The sequence below is a fragment of the Fringilla coelebs genome, assembly GCF_963513975.1.
Source record: "Fringilla coelebs genome assembly, chromosome: 7".
NCBI lineage: Eukaryota > Metazoa > Chordata > Aves > Passeriformes > Fringillidae > Fringilla > Fringilla coelebs.
The window spans coordinates 18,777,308-18,800,706 of NC_140035.1; the positions used below are offsets into that span (position 1 = coordinate 18,777,308).

The window sequence follows — 23,399 nt, forward strand, 5'->3', positions numbered from 1 at the left end:
GCTAAAAAATAAATCTTTGCCAGTAAAATGAGAACTCGTGCTCAGAATTCATAGAGGGTTTTTTAGTGAGTGAGGTGGTAATTTTCTGATAATATCTACATTTTATAGTATGTGTATTTCAGAGTGTCCTGATACATCTTAATTTTTCAGGTAATTACACCTTATTTTATTTAGCACAGCCTTCCTTTGTCTGTGGACTGAAAAACAAACAAACATCACTGTAGAAAGCCTGCAGTCTCAAGATTCACCTGGCAGAAATAATACTGGCAGCTTTACTACCAGTCTGCTTTCCACATCTTTTAATCAAAAACCAGACTGCAATGTATTTCTCATTTGGAAAAACTCCACAGTGCTAGCAGTAAAACAAGATCAACGTCTGAAAACATTTACCTGTTAAGCTCTGTCTTTATATGCCTTCCTCTGCTTCTTTTTACTAGCAATTACTGCACTTTACCCTCTCCAGAGAAACTATTCAAAGTCTTTATTTTTACACCCTGAGTCTTGCTTTAACCATTGGACCAGTCTCAATTCCAAAGCCAGATGTATATGTTCTTTAAAATATCAAAGTTGGGTAGATTTTCATGTTGAGACATGCTTCACAGGAGACACCAAAAATGGTAGGTACCAAATCAGGCTAGAATTTCCTGTCAGGGTCAGTGCATGTAAACTGTGTGTCAGGATTAATCAAGTACCAATGTAATCCTCAGTTATGCATTGCTTGAAGATGCATCCCCCAGGCAGTTTGATCCAAGGCAGCTGTTTGATGCCAGAGGAGGCTGTTGGAGAGCAGGTGAGAGCAGGCAGGCGCTCCCGATGGTGCTGAGTGCACACGTGGGTACACATCACTGCCCCAGCATCAGACAGGAGCTGGATTCACCTGTGTCCCTGCCAGGCTGACATCTAGAATGTTTCTGTGCCCTACTGTCCACTAATAAATTCCTTAATGCTTGAGTATTTTGCAGAAGAAAGCTGTGAATACTAAATACCCTAAAGCTTGGGGGATTCAACCAATCTCATCACTACAGTTGATATTTTGATTTTAACGCAAAGTCCAGCAGTCTCTGTCTGTTTCAGAGTGCTGACACTATCATGCCCTGGTAAGAATCTGATATTAGGCAGGGTGCTAAATTCCAAATTTGGACCTATTTTTTCTAACTCCTTAGAAAATGAGTGATGTGATCATTGGATTAATTGATAGAAAGATTCTCAGATGTTTTTTGAGAGGGTATAATATCTGTATTAGACCCAGCTCAGAGGTGAATACTCAGCTGTCTTAATTCTAGATGGAAATAGCACTTTTCCTCAGCCTAGAATTAAGAAACAATGTGCTTAGGATAGGATGGATTTAAGTCTCCATTTCCCTCCTGGAAATGCAGGAGGCTACCACATCCAACCTGCAGACTAGCTACTGTAGCAATCATTTTAAAACATCTCATAATCCCTGTGGATAGCACAGAAAAAATTTCATACCTATTTCAGGACTGTGACTTCCACTAGGGATAAGGGAAAAAAATAAATACATGCTCCCTGAAACTTAGTCTGTGTTTTTGCAAAACCAGAACAAGACTACATTTCATTTCTCTGTATTTTTCAAAAGCTACTTTGCTTGCCAGATTTTCTTCTTGTCTGTCCATCAACTCTAACATCCACTACGTGAAATTGTGAAGTACAAACCAAGAAATATTTCTTGTAGATGTTTAATAGAGCTGTGCAAATATGTCATACAACTGAATAATTTAATAGCTTTTAATCTCTTTCCTCACAATAGTCTGTGAATATAGTAATGTCCTCAAAATACAGCTTTTATTCCTTTTTCCTACTAAGATACAGCTATACCATGCAGTATAACATGCAACTAAAGTAGACAGACATTGATTTATCTGTTTTATATTGCCCTGTTTGATGATGAAGAGCTAAAGTAAAAAAAAAATGTTTAGGAAAAGTAATCTGTAATCAGTGGTTCAAGGTAGGAAAGTGTTCTGTGACTTTATGATATTAACAGGGCAGAAAATATCAAGAATTGGAAACAAGCATTTATTTTAGTGAACATCTACTTAAGGCCTGACTGGCCAGCATGCAGGTATTAGAATTATCAGGGTGAAAAACAGTATAAGTGTAAAGAGCCATCCTAATTGTAGAGAGGGTGGTAATGCAGGATTCCCTCAGACACAGGAAAGACATCCTGGAGCACCCGCAAGGTCTGGCTCTTGGGAGAGGCAGGTAAGGGGGAGAGGGAGCTGAGGTCCACAGCTGGACAGTACAGCCTCTCTTGGCACTCAGGCTTGCAACAAGAATGGCACAACCCTGCAGTGAGGAGAGGGTGCCTTTGAAAGGTAAAGGCATTTTAAGTGCAGCTTGTGTCTCAACTATGATAGAAGTTCTGTTTAGAACTAGAAATACATCTGGATTTGCCTTTGAATATTATCTAGATGACAAAGGAGATGAATGAATAGCAGCACAAAGGTACACCCTCATCTCAGAATTTCCTGTTGATGGTTTCTAGTTCTGGGAATGCTTTCCTCTAATGTGAACAGCAGGCCTGTGCATACTGCTGGTACACTACAGACAAATGGAACCAAGAGGGAAAATACAGGGTGTTGTTAACACCTACAGCTTATACTACTTGTCAAGTGCAATAGGAATTTAAATTATTTTCTAACTAATAAATGTATACTGACTCCATTAGAAGAATGTATAGATCTTGGGACCTAGAGAAAGAATATACAGATTGTAATGACAGCATAATGAATGTAAAGTCATAACCTTTTGAGACTCATTATATATAAATGAGATTGCAGTCTAGTTGAGAATACTATATGTAGTTTTGACCTTTCTTTGAAATACAGAAATGGTGCTTACCTGTGAAATTCATTATGGTCTCCAGTGTGACATAGCTATTCATTTTTAAAGTGATTAATTTTAGTTAGTATTGACTAAAGACTTCATAGAACTAAATATAGAGATACCATGGGCAAGAGCACTTTATAAGCAGGTATAGTCTCCCTAATTAAGCACTTACAGGTAGCCATTTTGTCAAATTTCCCATACATAAAATATCAATCAAATAGAAAACAAAAAAATGAAATAAACTTTCTAATTGCATAGATTGAACATGTTTTTTAGTCTTTTTAATGAAACATGCCTCATTAGAAACACAGATATGATTAAAGAACTATAATCCTGAAGAGCAAATGGACAAATGCAGACATCCTCAGTTGATGAAAACATATAAAAAAATGGCACATATGGCTTTCTAATAAATTGTTTCTTGTAAACTTCGAAAGGCAGAAATGTCTGGGTTTGCAAAAATTGGGGTCATCATTGGGAGTTACAGTCTAAACTACAGAGTTTGGAAATTACAGGGAATGGAACAGGTTTTAATACTATAATTAGGCATGGATTTTAGAAAATTTAGTGAAAATTGTGCTGTGACTATTTTATGCCCATAGTGTGAATAAATGAGGAAAAAATAGTCTTTAAAGGGACCTGTATCATCACAAAGACCGAAAGTCAGCACAAAATGATGCACAATGAGAACATGCTATGCTAAGTCATCTCTGGGCAGCAGGACTAAATCAAATTGGATGCACCTCCACTGAGAAGGCTCAGAGCACTTCTCATGTTTGTGTGTTACTTGCTCTTGAATTTGCTGCTCTTCTGTACTGGGCTGTAAACCCCAAAGGGTTAATGTGCATGTTGAACAGACTGGATCACCAACAAAAGGACTTCTTATGGCTAATAACATCTACAGTTCCACAGCACTGTTACCTTTACTAACTGCATTTACTGAATGATACTGAACCCTCACAAAAGCAAGTGCTGAGAGAGCTTTTCTGTAACAGAAAACCACAGGAAAAAAAAAATTGTCCACTGGCCATTCCAGTAGGATGCTTTAAAATGATAAAGTAAAAATTATTTGCAGTTTTCTGGATGGTCTTTTTAGTGAAGTTAGATATGCAAAATATAATACATTAAAAATTTAACTTGTAATTGGTTTACCATATAGGCAGAATTTAAGAACAACAGATAATATGTTTTTAATACAAAACTCAGGAGTAACTTCAGTGCTTAGAAAAATAATAAAAAATATTATCTCTGTAAAGTTATTACTTCATTTACACTAGGTCTTTTGGTACATCTAGAATCCAAACAGATGTCTTGAATTAATTGAGTAGACAGGAGTGATAAACTTTCAAAGCTCTGCTGACCTTGTAGTAACTATCACAAATTGCAGACCTGAAGATCTTATTCTTTTGCTTTTATGGTTAATTTTATCTTTGGCTAAAGGTCAAAATCAGTCCATTCAGTAAGCAATTTAAAATTAAAAGCTCTAATAACATTTCAGTGAAGTTCTGTCATTCTATTACATAAAGTGATTAAATGTATGTAATTATATTATTAAATTTTCTAATTATTGGTTTTCATGTGTTAAAGGAGTCTGAAAATACCCCATGCCATTGTCAGAATAGTGTGTTTAAGTACATTTTCTTACACAGATTTACTGATGCCTGTAGGTTTTGGACTGTGGTTGGTTTATAAGCAGATTATTTTTCATGGACTATACCTCAAAAAGTCTTAACTGTGATGTAATGTGGTATTTGTTCTGAAGCAGAAAGATAATTTTTAAAAATAGAAGTGTTAATCTTTTCATGCATGTTGAACTCAGGTTTCTGAATACTTCCAACAAAATAATCTATCCTACAGGATTTATTTATATTATACTGGGTTTATGTCATAAAACTTTCTAAATACTACTTTTACAAGGTATGGATATAATATTATCAGCTCAAATGATATTTTTAAACATAAATATAGTCAATGCTTTACACTAGGAAAGCTAAAATAACATTTTTAAAAGCAAATTTTGTGCAGTAACAAGAATTTTTAAAGTGTAATAAGGAAATGTCAATAATGTACTCTCAGTACTATTGTCAGTGATGCTCGATGTAGAAATCATGAAAGTAAAACCTAATTTCTGAATGGACAGAGCAGAAAATATCTGACAGATTTGTTCATATATACCTTTTCACAAGTGAGGAACAGAAATTAGAAATCACAGTTCAAAATTAACCGAATCAAATTTGATTTATATCTAGACAGATTTGTTAGAGGATTGTGTACAAACATTCCTTGAGTTGAACTCACATTTATGTTTCATGAGCAAACACATACAGGTTTTACATCAGCCCAGGTTCTCCAGCGAGAGCTCAGTCTTTACTGTGAGGGTCTTTGTGCAGGCAACAACATGTGCAGAGACCCCAACACCACAACTAGGTCGTAAGGTACAAGGGAACCTGGAGAGAGATCAGGAGACTTCATGGCTTGGCTGCACTGTTAAATATTCTGCCTTGTGGAGATTGTTGAATGAACTGAATTTAGTCCTTATTTAATAGGGAATGTAATTTCCTGGGTAGTCAAACTGGAAGGAAAGCTCCACAAACCTGGACAGTGGAAATTATGTATATAAATAATGTAATACTAGAAGAAAAGGTGAACTAGGAAAACAACTCCAGGAGCAAGGAAGCAGAGGATAGAAGACAGAAGGGTTGAGCTGTTTTATTAAAATATAGTGATCAAAGACCACAAGTAATGCTTAACATTTTCTAAGGTCAAATGAACAGCTTCCTAAAACTAGAGACTTAGAACAGTGAATGTCTCCAGTGATCCTTTATTAATACAACTGCTTAAAAAATGAAATTTAATACATGCAAGAAAAAATAAATCCTGTGTTCCCCTTTGTGAGCTTCATTTTGTGAAAAGTTATTTTCAAATCTTTTGCCTAAGAGAAGGAATTACAACTCCTGCTCTACACATGCAATTGCTTCAAGTCCAAAGTGCCTGAATCTCCAGATTTTCTCTGTGGAATCCATTTAATCAATTGCCCAGATACAACAGACTATATTGCAAGCTCATACATGTTTAATGATATAATATCAGCTTCAGGACAAGTTCACAAGGTGACAGTGGTCCAGCCTCAAAAAAATTGAGTTTCAGCTTTCTGTGCCTTTTCACTTGGCCTAAATCCCTTGAAGTGCTGGGATGTTGCAGAGAAGCACAACGGTGCACTTCACAGGAGGGCTCAGGACACTGCTTTTGAGGCATCTGCAGCTGTCTCTAGCCCAAAGACTAGGAAGAAAACTTGGTGTTGCCTATGGTAGGCTGGAACATGAACAAAAGGGACACCAATACATAAAAGAAATCTTTATAATGCTGACAACATGGACAGGGAAAGGATTCAAAAGCTTAAGAAGGGTTTAAAAAAATATCGTCTGTAGGAAGCTGGGGCAAAGAAACAAAACTAAACAATGACTTCTGCCAACTCTTTTCTGTTCATATATTCACTTCTGTTCAGGATTCTTTACTGCATCCTTTACTGATGGCTGAGTGCTTGGCATCAGCCCTGCCAGTGCATTCAGATCTGTGAGGGAGCAACACTGAGCCTCTGTCAGAAATCCTAATTCTTCAGTGCCCTAGGCAGGTCGTGAGGGAGCCTGGTATCTGCCCAAGCAGCACGGGCACACATTAATGATTACCTTCCCAAGTTTCTGGCCATTCCAGCACTGCCCTGGGCAGCTGCTGGCTGCTGTCCAGTCAGCAATTTTCCAGTTCCCAAAGCTGTGAGTAGATGTGAAGAAACACAAATCACAACTATCTGTCCGTGGCCTGTGCAATAACAGCCCGTGGTCAAAAACCAGCCAAAGACAAGATACCCAGGAATTCAGCAATGCTATTTCACACTGGTGTCTGACAGCTCTGCTGTTTGTAAATGCACTTGGCTAAACTTTCTGTACATTTTGGGGATCATAGTATGGTATTTTATTCATAGTAGTAAGTCAATATTATGCTGTGTGCAGATCTTTACTAAAAAAAATTTGATTCGTGTGTATTAATTAACATTATTCCAGCTACTAATTGAATGCCTGTTTTTTTTTTTATATATAATATGCCTGAATTCTTATCTGATAAATCATAATATATCCAAACCACTTGTTATGACTTTGATGACATCAGAAGCTTGTTAATAGTAACAAACATGATAGATTAGATTTGAACCACGCCCCTCCTTTTATTTGCATTTTGTGGGAGGTTCTTCAAACTCAAAGTTTCAGTGGGAAAAAAATCTTCCCCAAAGTAATATGAACATGAATGCAGCCAGTACAGCTCTGCACACTATTTTCTTTTACTCTTAACACTATGCAGTCAGAACATATCTAATATCATGTAAATTCTGATCTAAGAGAATTAGATTTGTTCTGTATCCACTGAATAACCTCAGTGTTTTGGAACAGTCAAGTCTTGAAGTTGGAAAATTAAGATGCTGGACCGGCAAACCATTAGCTTCAGATTATTAATGAAAATTTAACTACATTAGCACAGTAATATAAGGAAACCTAATCATCTTCAAAATTTCTGGACTCATCATGAAGAAAGCTGTAAAAGAAAACTATCATGGTAGTCAAGAATACCAGTATTTATTTAAGGTTACATGCTCCTACACAGTTTGTTCCTCATCAAATGCTGGATTAGGTAAAATGACTTAAGAAAGAAGCAAGCTGGGCACGAGCTATCCCAAGGTGAGAGAGTACAAGACACATAGGGCTGAGGCTGGTGCATAACTGGATCTCTAGGCTTTGTAGTTTTAGGCGTAACTTTGGCAGAGATTATTCCAAAATCTTAAAACTACTAGAACGTTGAAACAACAAAATAAAAAATGAAAATGTTTACAGCTGATGTATATAACAGTCAAAGAGTATACCTGAAGCATACCAGTAAAAAATATAAAAACATCAGTTGGATAAAACTAATTTATCAGATCATTGCAGCTCAAAATTGAGAACCAAGTATGACAGACATAGGGACATAGATTCTTTTTTGGGTTGTCAGGGTGATGGAATCATTTCTAGGATGGAGAAATAAACTAGTCATATAATATGCCAAGGATGCATGATCTCCAGAAGCATATTTTTCCTATATGCTGTTTTATCTGAGGTGCTAGTTGAGAGTAAAACCAGAGATTATCCTTGTTGATTGGCTAGGATTGGAACAGGATTTAGCAATTGCAAATGCTGGAAATACAAGAGCTGAGACATTTGTACATACGCATTTTTGGGACAGTCAGGGCATATCTAATATCAAATAAAATGAGTTCCAAGGTGATGCATGTGTCTGGAGATGAAGATGTTAGTGGTTTTCATGAATACAAGGTCACAATATTTTAAGTAAATCATCTAGTACCAAACACAGTTTGCCTGAACCCAGTAATATGTAACCCACAACTCCACCGAATGCTTGTCTAATCTGGCTGACAGCTTGACCAATAATGCTATTTATAAAATGACCTACACTAAAAGAAGTGAAATATGATAAAGCAGTTGGCTTGCTCTGACTGCTGCAATAATGCTGGACAGGTTAGATGTGATCCACACCTATCAAAATAGGGGTTTTTTATTTATTCAGATTGGAGAACAGCCTTATTTAATATATAGGCTCAATTTTCTTTTCACAATCCAGTGTGCAGGAATAGTTGTCTCTAGTAGTATTGTGCCATGGCTCAATGTGGTGACATTTGAACAGTTTTCTCAGACAAACATACACAGCCAGGACCCAAGAGTGAGAAGATGATAGAAAAGGCAGCAGCAGCTGCACCAAAAAAATCAATCCTGAAGATCAAAATTAAGAAGAAGAGCTCGAAATAATATAGACACATCTCAAGCATTATTCCAGATAAGGACCTAACAATTAATCTCCATCTCCAGAAAAGCATCTGGGTCCTGCCTTGCAGTAGAACCTCTAAAGCAAGGAGCAGTGTGGTAACTTATATTAGCACTGGAGGTTTGCTATGTGTGTCAAGCACCAGACATTACAAAAGAAGTAAAAAATATCATGAATATTAAACTACTAGCAACTTAAGAAGACATTACTGCCCTAAGACTCTGCAGTGACACTGCAGTCATTTAAATACCTGCTGTCTAGCAGATGTGACAGCCAGAGTATGTGCTGTTGAAGAGGCATTGTAAGATTTGGGGTGACTTTGCGTACTCTTTTTGTACTTCATGTCACTGCAAGACCCAGTAAGAGCAGCAGGTTTGATCAGAATATGTGAGGAATCCAGAAGGAGAAAAATTTTTGTATTCAAAGGTGCCTTGGGCTCTGAAATCCATTTTGGAGAGAACTCCTTGCATCACAGTTTGATGGATACACACTCTCTGAAGGGAACATCAGTTCTCATCAGCTAATCAGTTACTTACAAGAGCATTCAAAAGCACATGAGAATAGAGGAAATAAAGATACTTACACCAACAGTAATTGTTCTTTTGAATTGTGTTTAGAATGGATGCCAGAATCTGCTCCCCAGTTCACTAGAATTGTAAAGGAAACCTGAAGATTTTTGCTTTCCATACTTTTATCTTTTCATAGAAGCAGAAACTGGCATAAGGTACTTTTGTGTGCCTAAGCTGCTGCTCTGGGATCTCCAAGCTTGCTCAGATGAGGGACAGAGGTCCTGTATAGTGGAACTCATATTGACAGCAAGACCTTCAACCACTGTAACTTTTAGAATGTAAATACTGATAAAAAATGTAGAGCATGAAGCAACCTATTTTCAAGAAGGAAACAGGCTACTAAACATCATCTGCAATAGCCAAGGCAAACACATCATTGATCCATTTACCATTAGGAGAAGGCAAAAGAAATTCACCTACAAACTTCATTTTGTGTTTGATCTGTTATTACTGAGGGAACCCAAGTACAGAGAAAAACAGTGGATGGGTTTCAGATTTCAGTTGCTTTGCCAGAGTCATTTTCAATAGCAAAGACCTGTCACAGAAAATAACCTCTGAAGGGTGATGCAACAACGTTTGCATGAGCTTGATAGTAAAATAAGATTAGTAATAGCCCCACTTTAAAAAAAAAAAAATTAGTATGCCAGGTAAATCTAAGACCATGTTGATTGCTAAAACATTTGTTTCCTATAGATCTCTTCGAGTACAACTTTCAGAAAACATTGACAGTATTAAGTCTTCCTAAGGAAACCACTAGCTCAGTTATGCATTTCATTGTTTGTATTTTCTTTTTTAGAATTAAGTTCAAGTGAAAGGAGACTAAAACTATAGTTACAGTATTTGTGACTCTAAAAGGCAGAGTGTTACTGTGCAGCAAAATGTGTGTTAAGTCTGATCAACTCTGTGACCAAGGGCACTCCTTGCAGAGCTAAAATGAAAACCCACAAGGATGTTTTGAGGACAACAGTAAACCCAGATTATGTCTGTTCAAAAGAAAGCTTACAGGTATGAGGTATATGAAAAATACCTTTTGAATACTCATTACTGCCTCTGATCTTTCAAGATGATCAATGCACTGCTTCCAATTTCAATAAAGAGATTTAAAAGAAAAGAAGAAAAAGGAAAAGGAAGATGATGAACTCACAGGGGCACCTCTTAAGTGAACAGACATTCCAATATGATTTTAAGACAATCGGTAATTTTTCAATTTATGACTGCTTTCTTTCTAAAGAAGCTTACACCAGTTATTTTTACAGCTGGGAAGAATAGTATTACTTGGAAAATATTTACAGATAGAACTTCTTTTTAATAGGCAGCAAATTATTGCAGCATGTTATGCAAAGGTTCTCGAATTTAAATGCAAGTGCACTGACAATACAGGAGGACTTGCAAGAACAAATAAAAGTACTGTAACACAATTTAGCTTTTCTAGGTAGGATAGGCTCGATGTGTAAGCCCCTTTATATTTATGGTTAGGTAATGGATGTATTGAGTTTTGGTTCTACAGTCTCTGTCTTTCAAATTTTTCTTTGCTCTTTTTTCTCCTTTTGGTAGATACCTCAAAATGTCAGCATCAGCAGCAGCAAACAGATCAGTAAATAAGCTTTACAGAGCACATACAGAAATACTGGAGGAAATAAACTTAGGCATGAATTCTACCCTCCTCCATTTTTCCAGTTATTACAGAAATGTGGGTTTGTGCCATATATAGATAATCTTATTACAATGTAAGCTGCTGGAAATGGCTGCAATCATTCTGCCATTGTATAAAGGCAGGGAATTTTTATTTTTTTTGTGATGAATGGAACGGAGCTAAAATCAGGGCTTTTTTCCACAAGATATCACTAACAAAGCTGAGGAAACAAGAAGTCTTAGCCCATGAAAACTAGTATGTTTGGTTTGGAACATGAATGACAAGACAAGGAGTCCCAAAGCTCTTCACAAAGATAGCAACAATATTTCCTACTCTCAAAACATTCTTGCTTTAAGGTTTTCAATGAAAGATCCTCTTAAGTAGTTATTAAATAATTTAAAATTACTAATTACTAATATTTAATAATATTAGAAGTTATGAGAATGCAATACTTCTAGGAAAACAGTGAGAACAATTCTAGAAATGTTAACAAAACACTGAAAAAGGAAAAGAGCAAATATTATTTGAATGCACTGTTTTAGCCTAAGCAATATATTTAAAGAAAAGAGTATTTATAATGTCAAAACTAAATACAGTATTAATTTTAAAAATACAAATAAATGTATAAATATATTGGCAAAAAAGGGACTCTTGTAAATTAAGTGAAGAATTGTGTCACTTTTCTGCCACTGAGAAGAGCTCTCTACATTTGCCTATTTTTCTAGTCCAATTGTGTGGAAACAAAATGCTACCTGCTAGTAATCTGAAAACCAAATCATATGAAATTGTTTCAATAATGGAAACTGTAGGTGCATCAAACTACCAATATATTTAAAGGTGATTGAAAACATATTCTGAAGAAAAATTTGCATTTCTGCATATCTGTGCAAAAAGCACAGAGCAAAAACTGTAAAATGTTCCTATGCAACTGCTGGCTTTCAGTTGCTTTTCCCTCATTTATCTTAAGAAGGAGGCTGCCAGGTGGAGGTGTGAAGCAGGCCCTGCCTCTTCCTGCTTTGAGAGCAGCTGGACTTCTTCTCTTTTGTGAAATTTTAGCCTGACATTTCAATCTAAGTAAGTAACACCAAGAACAAAGGTGTGACTTTCTCTCAAAGGTCTCTGTTGCACTCAAATCCTTCAGTGGTTTTAAATGATACCACATTCTGTAATAGCAGGGGAAGGGGGGAGGGTTGCTAATTTTTTGTGGTTTATTATATTTATTATATATATTATATTTTGATTATATATTTTTATTATATTTAATTTAAAATATTGTATCATTTACTATTATATTTTGCTAATATGATATTATGTTCAAAAGATGTATGAGTAAATCCTGACATTTCCTTAATTGCAGAAGGTCTAGTAAGGATAATCTAGTGATGAATAATGTATCAATAGTGGGAGAAAAAATTCCCCCCTATTTATAGTAGGGATTGCTTCTTTCATTTTGTGCTCAACAAAAAATTTACACAATTTTGAATGTTTTTTTCCCCTGGAACCTGAGCACTTGTATGGAACCTTAATCTTTGATATGGAGAAAAAGAATCCATATTGCCTATGTCATATTTGAGTTAATTTTTAACTGACTATAACAAAAAAAGCATGGTGCAGTCTTACTTTCAGTGATCCTGTTGCAACTGGGGTATCTCCATGCAGTGAATTGCATGATTCCAGCATGATTGGGAGCAGAATCTGGCATTTGTGCTTCTGTTAATATTAATGTAATAAGTATTTCAATGCGTACAAGAATTTAAAAATATTAATAGAAGAATTTAATGCTATTAAGATTCATTATATAGGCTTGACATATATATCTAACTAGAAGATAATACTATAAAATGTAACTAATTAAAATGCTCAAATATTTTACAAGGCTAAGATTGATACCCAGAAATACTCCATAGGATCCCAATCTGAAATTCTTTCCCCCAAAATAACATTGCATTCCTTAATACTCCTCATTTTTCCTGGTCCTTTTACCCTTCTAGTTGTCTAGATATTAATCTTTTTTTTCTGACTGCTGATTGCTTGTTGGTTCCAAAAAACAGAATTAGTCTTAGGGATGATTTAATGTCAACATTCCAAGAGAGCTAAGAAAACATCCTATCTTTGTTTGAAATGCATATATTGAAGTACTATAAGCCAACAGATACAAATGATGCCAGATATGCTGCATCTTTCAAAGTTTCCATTGCCAAGAGTACATTTTGAACTGGCCAAGTTCAAATAGGTTTCTTCTTATTTCTGAAAAACAAGTGTTGGAAAAGTTGTGTCCAGCTTTTTTGAAAGCATTCAGCTGAAAATCGTAAAATGCTTTATTTGTGATTATAGTAATGTACTCCATATTGTCATCACTTTCAAGTCCTATGGACAATTATGGCTCTAGCAAGGATTATTTCCTGTTTGGAAGAAACTGAGTAGATAAAGTCACTGGGTATTTTATTCTCTTTACAAACAGACTAATATCAAAAGCAAGGCACAGTGTACTGCTCACAGGGCTGGCATGACGTCCCAAGAGCCCCAGAAACCAATTTGTTTCAACCTCCAGCAGCTCAATTTCCCTTCCCACTGTTTCAAGAACTCAAATTCCTTCCTTCATGTCGTTTTGTTGAAACAATTTGTTACTAAGCTTTTGTTGTAAGCTAAGATGAACTTAGTACTACGTCACTTCCCCTTCTCCCACGTATTAAATCTTGTGAGACAGATTTTGTTTTCTATTAGTATTTCTCTATTCACTTTAGTAAGGGTTTTTTAAGTGAAAAAAATAAAATGGGATTTTCACAGTATTGTTTTGAAAAAGGTTTTTTGTCTACTGTAATGCAAAAACTTTTTCATGCAAGTCCAATGTTTCTTGCCACCTTCGTGATTTAACTTTGAGACACCTAAACCTGTGAAAAGGGAAGCCCTGATCTCTAGCTCAAATAGTCAATAGGGCTTTTCCCTCCCATCCCCCAGGACTACTGCCTGACTGACACAATTCCATGGCTGCTCTACTGCAAGACATATGGGCAGCTGCTGCTAAGTGTGATTGCACCTTCTTTTCCCAGATTTGCGTGGCAGTGCAGTACATCTGACTGAGCCAACTGATTTTTGCTCTTTTTTTGATAGTTTGGGGTTTTTTCAGCCAGATTAGTCCATGATCCAGTTTGTCATCTGGCTGTACAAATGACAGTGGCGTGATGGAGTGTTGGCCATGAATAAAGGGAGCAATGGGAATCACACCTTCAGCGAGGGGTTGCGTTCCAAACAGGTCAAGGTGGCTGTTCAGCTACAGCTGAAGTGCAGCATCATGACTTGATGGAGAAAAGGAAGAAGGGAGAATGAGATGAGGTTAACTCACCACAAAGTTAATCCCATATATTCCCCAAACACTTGGCAGTGAACAATGAATTTAAATTTTCAAACTGAATCCATTTGTATCATGTTTCTTCCTTTTGCCCAAATGTATGAAGGTCAATTAATGACTTGTATTAAATAAATGAGGTAGAACAATAATGGATCAGAGCAGCAGAATTACAATGACAGAAATGCTCACATTTAGAGGGAGGCAGAAAGCAATAGTAATCTTGAGAGAGAGATAAAGGGATAGAAAATGGAAACAGCACAGCACATCTATAAATAACTTCCAAATGAGTATGCAGTATACGCATATGAAAACATCTTTACTCATGCAGAGCTCCTAACATATCCTCTAGGCAGAACAAGCACTCAGCTCACAGATACTCAATATTTCAGGTCAGGGTTTCTAGTAAACTGCAGGTGATGGAGTTCTTATCATCTGCACCTCTATAAACTATTTAAGTTTAAAAAGCATCAAAAAAGAATACAGAAATCTGAAGGGATGGTTAAAGAAAAAACAAACATAGAAAAAAAAATACAATCAGGCATGGAGAGAAGAACATTAAGGGAATTGTAGGGGGAATAGTCCCAAAGTAAATCCATAGTAGGCATATTGTAGGATAATCTCTATTGTGAATTATTAATGTGAGTTATAGAGCATAATGCCAATACTAAAATCTAAAGAAAAAATATAGCACATGAAAAATACTACTTTTGCAGCCATTGAGATACAGACATTAATGTTTATCAACATTTTTTTAAAAAAAACCTAATTATTTATTACATTCTGCAAGCCTCTATATTTGAAATCCACAAGAGGATGGCTTCATCTATTTCTGTTACCCAGTAATGATTCGAAAGGCCTTATAAATATTCAGAACATTTAAGAAATGCTAAATTACATTTCTTAAGTAAATATTTTTTATTTTTCTTTTCAAAGTAAAAATTCTTTTTATTTTTGAATAAATATATCATCAGCCAGTCAGAGGAGGTGATTTTCCTGCTCTGCACCGATGCAGCCTCATCTTGAATGTTACATGCAGTTTTAGGCACCACAACATAAAAAAGGCATTAAGCTTTTGGAGAGTGTCCAGAGGAGGACAACAAAGATGGGGAAGGGGCTTGAGGGGCAGCTGTATGAGGAACAACTTGGTCTTTCAGCCTGGAGAACAGAGACTGAGGGGAGGCCTCACTGCAGTCACAACTTCCTTGTGAGGGGAAGAGGAGAGGCAGCACTGATCTCTTCTCTTGGTGACCAGGGACAGGACCCAAGGAAATGGCCTGAAGTTGTGTCAGGAGAGGTTTAGGTTGGACATCAGGAAAAGGTCTTTCACCTAAGGGGTGGTCAGGCTCCCCGTGGAACTGGTCACAGCACCAAGCTTGACAGAGTACGAGAAGCATTTGGACAATTCTCTCAGGCACATGGTGTGACTCTTGGGGATAGTGTCCAGCTCTGGAGGGCCAGGAGCTGGACTGTGATAATCCTGATGGGTCCCTTCCAACTCAGCATATTCTATGATTCAATAAATACTACTGTTTTGTAATACATGTGTTTTAATGTAATTAATATTAATAGCTACAGCATATATTCACAATACAATTTGCAGAAGTGCTGAGCATTTGTCATTCTTTGGTAGCATTTATCTTTTGTAAGGTACAGCCTATGTAACTTCATGGAGCACTCCAGTGAAGATAAGCAAAAGTGAGACATGAGTAAGCCTCTAGGATTTTTTCCTTTCTTGGCCAATTCCTAACCTGAATTTGGTACTCTGGTTCAAACTGTGCTCCAGTGTGCCTTTCTAGAGTTCTGCTATTGTCCATTCCCCATATGACAGATAAGGACTAGGATGATGTTTCTTAACTCCTCAACAAATGAAGAATGACTTAATATCACAAATGAAAAAAAAGGAGGGTAATGCTATTAGTATATAGAAAACCTGCAGATTTTGGCTGAGACACAAACTTCCAGTTTTCTCATAGCCTGAACACTCAGAGATGAGAGACATCATCTGAAGCAGTAGCAGAATCCTGATGTTTACAGGAGACTGTTTGCTCCTTGTGCAGAGCTTATGTCTTAGAACACTACTGTTTCAGGTAAATCCCTCAAAAGGGATTTAATAAAAGACAGACTTGAGTCTGTCTTTTATTATGATGCTGCAGCAGCAAGAACAGGGTAGAAAATATACTCAGAATTCCAACATTACTGAAATAAGAATTTTCTCAATAAATAATGTATCAAAACATGGAGGACTGGATGAAAGAGAAAACCTGAAAACATGCTGTGCAGTGTTTAAAATACCATGAGCTCATACTTGGAACACAATTATTATCATTTTTTTATGATTCTGTGATGGGAGCCTGTGGAGGGTGCAGCCATTCATGGAAACATGAGTTCTTACTTGCCAATTAGTCCAACATGAAAATACTTCACATTTTTTAAGGGAAAAGTAAATTCTAATAGGTGGCTTATTCTGTCTCCATATCAAAACAGTTTCAAGGCACTAATCACAGCAGTGTGCTGTAATTATTTGATTCAAACTACATTTAAACTATCACTATAGAGACAGAAAATGTCTAGGCAGATGCAAGCATCTCTGTGCTGGCATCATTACAGTTGCATAGAGGCTTCCTGATATACTGTGGATGAGCTGGTTTTCTCCTTAGCTAAACTAAGCTGTGTTGAAGGAAATGTCACATTTTGAAGAGGTAGCAGAGAATACAGTTCAATTCTTCATTGCCTTGGTGAAGCCATGACACAGCCTTATAAAGACACCCGTGCTTACTCTTACATTTTACAATACTGCTCAGTAAATGAGAACACCAGAACATTTGGAGCATGGTGAGGTTTCTTGCTATGGTAAAGTTTCCTAGAAAAATGCAAGCCCAGTGGTGAAACACAACCCTTCTGCCAACTCAGTACTTGAAATAAGCATCAAAAGTATACACAACCCCTACAGGATTTGTAACTTGTTCCAAAAGTACCCAAAAACTTTAATTTATTCAATTATGATAAAGCCTTGTTATTTACAGTATAAACCTGAAAAACATAATATCAATATATAATATATATAAAATAAATATAATGTAAATTATATATATAAAATATAGATACATAAATGTATCATATATTAAAAATGATATATATTTGCATGCAATTCAGCACCCTCCATTAAAAAAAAAAAAATCTTGTTCTGATTTTTTGTTTCCCAGAGGTAACTCGTAAGAAAAACAGCTTCTAGCAGCAGGCAGCCTGGTGTAAGCAGCCATAAAAATGACCTGGTTAGAAGGTTAGGACACAGCCTGTCATCTCTTTGACAGTTTAACTCCAAAAAATACTTCTGATGTTGCTTTTTGGCACAGTTACTTTGCAGAGCCTGAATGCTAGAGAAATAGAAAAGTGAATGCTAGAGAAATTGTCCTTGTCTCAGTGAGGATGTTTTCTGTCCTCTTGATATGGCCAATGACACTGTGAGAGCTGGTCTAGATTAGGGGCGTCTTGAGCAACATCATAATCATTTGCATTCTCCACAGAGCTGATTAAAGTGTTCTGACAAAATGTTTTTTAGGAAGAAAATACATGTACATCATCATCTGTAAAACAACAAATACTTGGAAAATATTGTTTATAAGAACAAAGTGATGACTCTTGAAATTAAAGATTTAACTACTTCAACTAGGAATATGCCCTAATTTGACGTTTTTTAACAAGCCAAACAAAATGCTGTGCATTCTTTGTTTTGAAACAGCTTTTTTGGAAAGAAATTTGTAAATAAAATATGTCATTTAAAAGGTCAAAATCCTTTTGGATTTATTGATAGAAAATGCTTTGATTAAAACCAACTGATTTTGGAAGGGATAAGGATTTATTCCATGACAAATTTCAGAACACTTTGTTTTCTATATTGAATCTCAAAAACTCTTCATTTAAAATTTAGCTTAGTGTTAAATGTGTTAAGTTGCAGTTTAAACCAGAATTAATTACTGGCTTTAACAACTAAATACAATGCATTTGTATTGATACTTTAGACAAGAAGATAGCTGAATACATATGAAACCCACTGTTTCTGCAATTTGGGAATGAATCAGTAGGAGGACTGAACAAAGAAATATCGTACAGTCAGGCTTCACGTGACAGAACAAATGAAAATTCCTATCTCTACCAGAATACTGTGCAACATGAATCATAAGAGAGAAAAATAAATAAGAAAGACAAAAGAAAAGAGAAGTAATAATACTGAGTGCTACATGTACAACTAAAGAAATAGAGGAAACAGAGAGCCAAGTATCACATTGGTGTGATGGCAGAGGACAAATTTTGCATACCATCTGTGGAAAGATTCAAAATACACTAACAGCTTTGACTTCACTATGGAAGAAAAACCTCAAACTGCATGAAGTTTCCATCACTCTGTAAGGTATCTCCCTCAGCCATTTGCAGAATATTGAAATTACTGTATTTTGTAATTTGAAAAATCCCCCCCATCTATGGAAATTATCAGATGTGTCTCTGAAAACCCAAACACATCAATGTTTTCTTTTTCTCCCTAGTGAATTTTGTGTTCTTCAGGAGGCACTGATCTGAGAGCAGTATGCTGTTTATAAACTGAAGGACCCAGCACACTGTACCAGCATGCCGAAAACGTGGAGCTGGAGGAATTAATTCTAATGCAAATGAGGGTAGGGTTTCCCTGCAAGAAAAGTCCTTGTTGAATCTGCCTAGACTGATAACCTGGTTGCCATATATCCAGCTAAGAATGTGGCAGAGATAAGCAAGAGACTAAAAAACCTCAAACCTGTTAGCTACCTAGCTGTTCTTCTCAATGCATTTGGAGTCTAATTACCAGGTGTGAAATGCTCTGCAGTTCAGCCAGCACAGTCATCTTTAGAGGCATGCCAATGCTGCCTGCATTTCAACTCAGATATCAGAATGAGCATGAAGAATTTTTTTTCAGGTGAGCTTCTCAAAACATTCAATATCAGATTCTTGCTGCTGCAAATGAAGGCAGTAAGAGGCTGATCCCATATGGAAGTGGCATTGAGCCAACAGTGCATGTGAAACTCCTGCCCCAAACATTCCCTGAGGCATAATCCCTATGTGGGAATTTTGTGATCTTATAGAAGGTTTGAATTCTCTACTTCCTTCCATGCACTGAACTTCAGCACTGGCTCTCACAACAGAGAGTTGTGGGTATCTGTTATCTTTCACCCATGTTGGATGCAGGCTTTCAATCCTATGAATCAGAAATGCTGTGACTGCCTTGTCATGTGACAAAAAACAGCTGAGAGCATTAGGACTGTGCTTCTCAGCAAGGCAATGCTCAGAAGGAGGAGCTTGGAGGAGGATCTGTGGCTGTAAAGTTGCACTGGCCTCTTCAGCCTGGAAGCTGAAAGACTGTCTGGTTGATAGGTCACAAAAGTGCAGACCCAGGCATGTGGGATCCTGGTGCAGGACTGGAGCTGTGCTAGAATTGTATGGTCTTGGTACCTCTTCTGCAATGAAAGGGGAAGGAAAGGGGAGAGGATCACGCTCAGTCTATGAGACTTCATATAAAAGTCTCAAGAAAAGAACAGTAATCTCTATTTTCCTGTAATTTTTCTTTATTCTTTCTCTCATTTTCTTTTCCCCTACAACCTTTTACGTTGTTTTCCTGTAACATTTCTCCTCTTCTCTGCTATTTAACTTGCCCACAATTTTCAAAAACAATAGGGATTAGGAGTCAAAAGAGAAGGATGCAATTAACAACTAGTTATTCTTGCTGTCCAAGGAAAATAGAACACTACACAGTTGGAACTCAGAATAATAAAAGGCCTCTTAGCTAAAATGTTTTTATTTGAAATCCAGTTGCTCTAGGGATGGGTTCTTTCCCAGCAGAAAAACACACTGAGATGCAAGAAATCTTGGAAAACAGAATTACCTGAGCAAAAATGCATTCTGAACAAAATACAATGGTTATTCTATTACTATTGCAGTCAAAGAGACAAAAGGGAAAACTGTGTGAAAAAAGGAGGCAAGAGAGCTACACCAAACCTGTCGGACTGAAGAGTAAGGAATTAAGTACCTAGATAACAAAATTACAATGACCTGCTTATAACCTTTAAATTTTTAATATGATTCAGTATAAAGTTACAGTTCAGAGTTCAAATTTGATTTCTAGTTGCCAGCATTTTGCCTATTTGAGAATAGAGAGCAAAGGAAAAAGGAAGACTGCAAAGGCCAACCTAAATTTCATCTGATATTGAATCAAGCTCCTAATTTTTTCCTGCATTTATCAATATGAGATGGGGAATAAAAATATTGTCTATGTGTGTGATTCTTCTGTGGAATTTAGACTACTAAATGTGTTGGGGGAAAAAAGTTAATTCTCTTTCTTGCTATACTGCTTATTAGTTTTGTGTCTTTGCAGACCCCTGTAGCAGTACCCTTATCAGATTATCTGCATACTGAACTGGGGACTCTCAAGAGAGAATACTGAAGTAAGGCCTTGAAAATATCTTAAACTATGCTACCACAGGAAGGAAGAAAGCCACAGTGAGGTACCTGCAAAGACTACCATGGACACAAATCTGTGGCCAGGCTCACGACAGCCTCTCAGTAGAAACTATCAGTTCTCAGTTTGCCCTTCTGTCCTTAGGGACAGCAAATATTATAGCCCTTCACAGTTGCACTTTCACATTTGCTTTTCATTTGCATTAAAGGAAATTTCTTATTCCTCTCACTGAACCATGATACAGGAAAAGCTTCTTATAATTAATTGTTACTTTCAAATGTAAGGTTTTTTGAGTTACAATAGGTACTCTTAATTCAAACATCGTAGTTATCCTTATGGGAAATATTTGATGGTACTGGTAATTCTATGCTGTAAATTACCATATTTTAAAATTAAAGTATGTGGATCTACTATGGATTATCTGTAACAAAGCAATTCCCTTTTCAGAGAGTGGTTTCAGGGTAAAAGGCAAAGTGCTGAATACCATCCCCAATGTGTTGAAGGATACTTAGTACTAACAAGCTTAAAAAGAAAGGTTGTGCTGTGTAATCTCTGAGACAAATGGTGTATTTGACAGAGCAAGTTTAAAGTGCTATGTCTTATGGCAGTGTAAAATCACAAAGAGTAGTGCTTTCAAATGGATTCTTTGGCATGTACATACAGTATTTCAAAAAGTATTATCCTTACAACTCCCTATTCAAAAGTATGCATAAAAAAAGGCTGACTGTTCAGAACAAAAAGTAATACCATCACATTGTTTTCACAGAATTACTGTTTACTCATTGGAAGGCAATAAACCATTTTTAAAATTCTATAAGGCACTATGGGGATAGTCATTATTTATCCATGAATAGTTATTGTATTGGGGTGATTTCAATTTATAACATTATCTCAAATACTTTCCACTACTACTTTCTACCTTTTCAAGGGACATCCTTTCCGATCCTTTGCATTTTTCAAAATAGTTGTAGCATTTCCTTTTACTTCACACAAAAACTTCATTACTGGTTAAAACTGAGTCTTTGTTTACAGTGTATCATAGAAACAAAATGAATGTTTTTTATCAAAATATACTGTTTCAAATATTAGGGTAGGGAGAGATAAATTTGATTTACAAAAGAGTCCTTCAAGTCTCTTTGCCTTTGCTGGTATGAATATAGAATAGCTTTTAGTACTGTCCAGCAGTAAAGGAGAGAACAGAACAGGTATTCCTCCCATTCCCATTTGGATGTGTATAAAGATAGTACAATTTTGGTTAACTGAGTTTAGAGAGAGCTATAACTTTGTAGTGACCCCAAGAATCAACCAAAGCCTTTTTTTAGTACTTCCTTAAATCAAAATAATTGTATAAATCACTGAGGCGTCAAGTTTGAAAATATATCAGAAATCTCATATTTTTAATTTTAGAAAGTACCCTAGGAATCAGTTATACTATACAAAGAAATAGCCTTTGGCAGGATGAATTAAAGTCTAAACTCTAGATAATCTGTGGCTTGAACATAAAATTGAATTTTCGAAACTGAAGATCTACAGCTTGTGTTGTTTGTGCAGCTGTTAATGGTATCAAATCATGAGTTCATTACAACTTTCTGATAAATTGTCTGATATATGGTAGATTGAAAAAGCAGGGAAAGATCATAAATAAAAATACTTTCAACAACACAGCATGAATGGTCAATGAAGGATGACTTTCCTTCACAACTTTTAATTTGTTCCTTAATGAGTTTCAGTGGACAGAACAATATAATTCTTATAAAAAAAATAGAGGGGCAAAGTGATAACTTGGCATATACTCTGATTCTGTTTGCTCCTAGATTTTGAAGTAGTAGTCAGATTTTATTAGCTGCAAAGTAGGTATCCATGTTTTGGTTACCTTATTACTTCAGACTGCACTGATATGGCCACACTGAATCCCACAATTTAGTGCTTCACTCTCTCTTCCCAAACAGACACAGCATATTTGTGCTTTGTAACAGAAGGAAATAACTCTGGCTGTTAGAGTAAAGAAAGCTGCCATCACAACTATTCACTGTGACTTTCTTGTCATAAAACCATTGTCATAGAAGGAAATTTCCTTGTAGGTCACAACACTGGATTGAGGGAGCAAAGGCACAGGCAGGGGGCACAATAGGGATGACTACTGGGGCTTTCCCAAGCCTTAGAAGTCTTGTTCAGACTTACAGGTAGAACAAAAAGAGAGGTGCAATTATGCAGGACAAAAGACATAGTTGAGATTATCTGCAAGAATGTCCTTGACTTTATCCTGATTCTCCAAAATTGACAGTCTCTGTGTGCTGGCAGAGAAAGATGATACCACATAGTTTATTGATACATGTGAAATCTCAGAAAGGGCTCTTCTCTTTGTAAAATCATCCCTTAATAAACAAAGAAGAGGACTAGATCCTTATTTTGATCTCCTAGTATTTGTATTTCTCCAAGTAATTATGATTATACTGTTTTAGGATTCTGAATTACCTGAAGGTGTCCTCTAAATGTTAATTTCCTTTTATTGGAATGATAGGATGCATTTTGAAACAAATGATCAAAGATACAGGGTTTCTTAAGATGAAATGGCTTTGAAGATCATAAACAGACCCCTGGAAGGGAAATCTACATGGAAATTATTTAGTCAGATTAAGAGGCAGAATTTGAGAT

At 36.3% G+C, this 23,399-nt stretch overlaps 1 long non-coding RNA gene across 1 annotated transcript in view; it reads left to right on the forward strand.

Annotated features, from left to right (window-relative positions):
- The window catches only part of LOC311155833, a 125,632-nt gene that overhangs the window by 39,411 nt on the left and 62,822 nt on the right, over positions 1–23,399 (forward strand). The gene's annotated exons all lie outside the window — the stretch shown is intronic.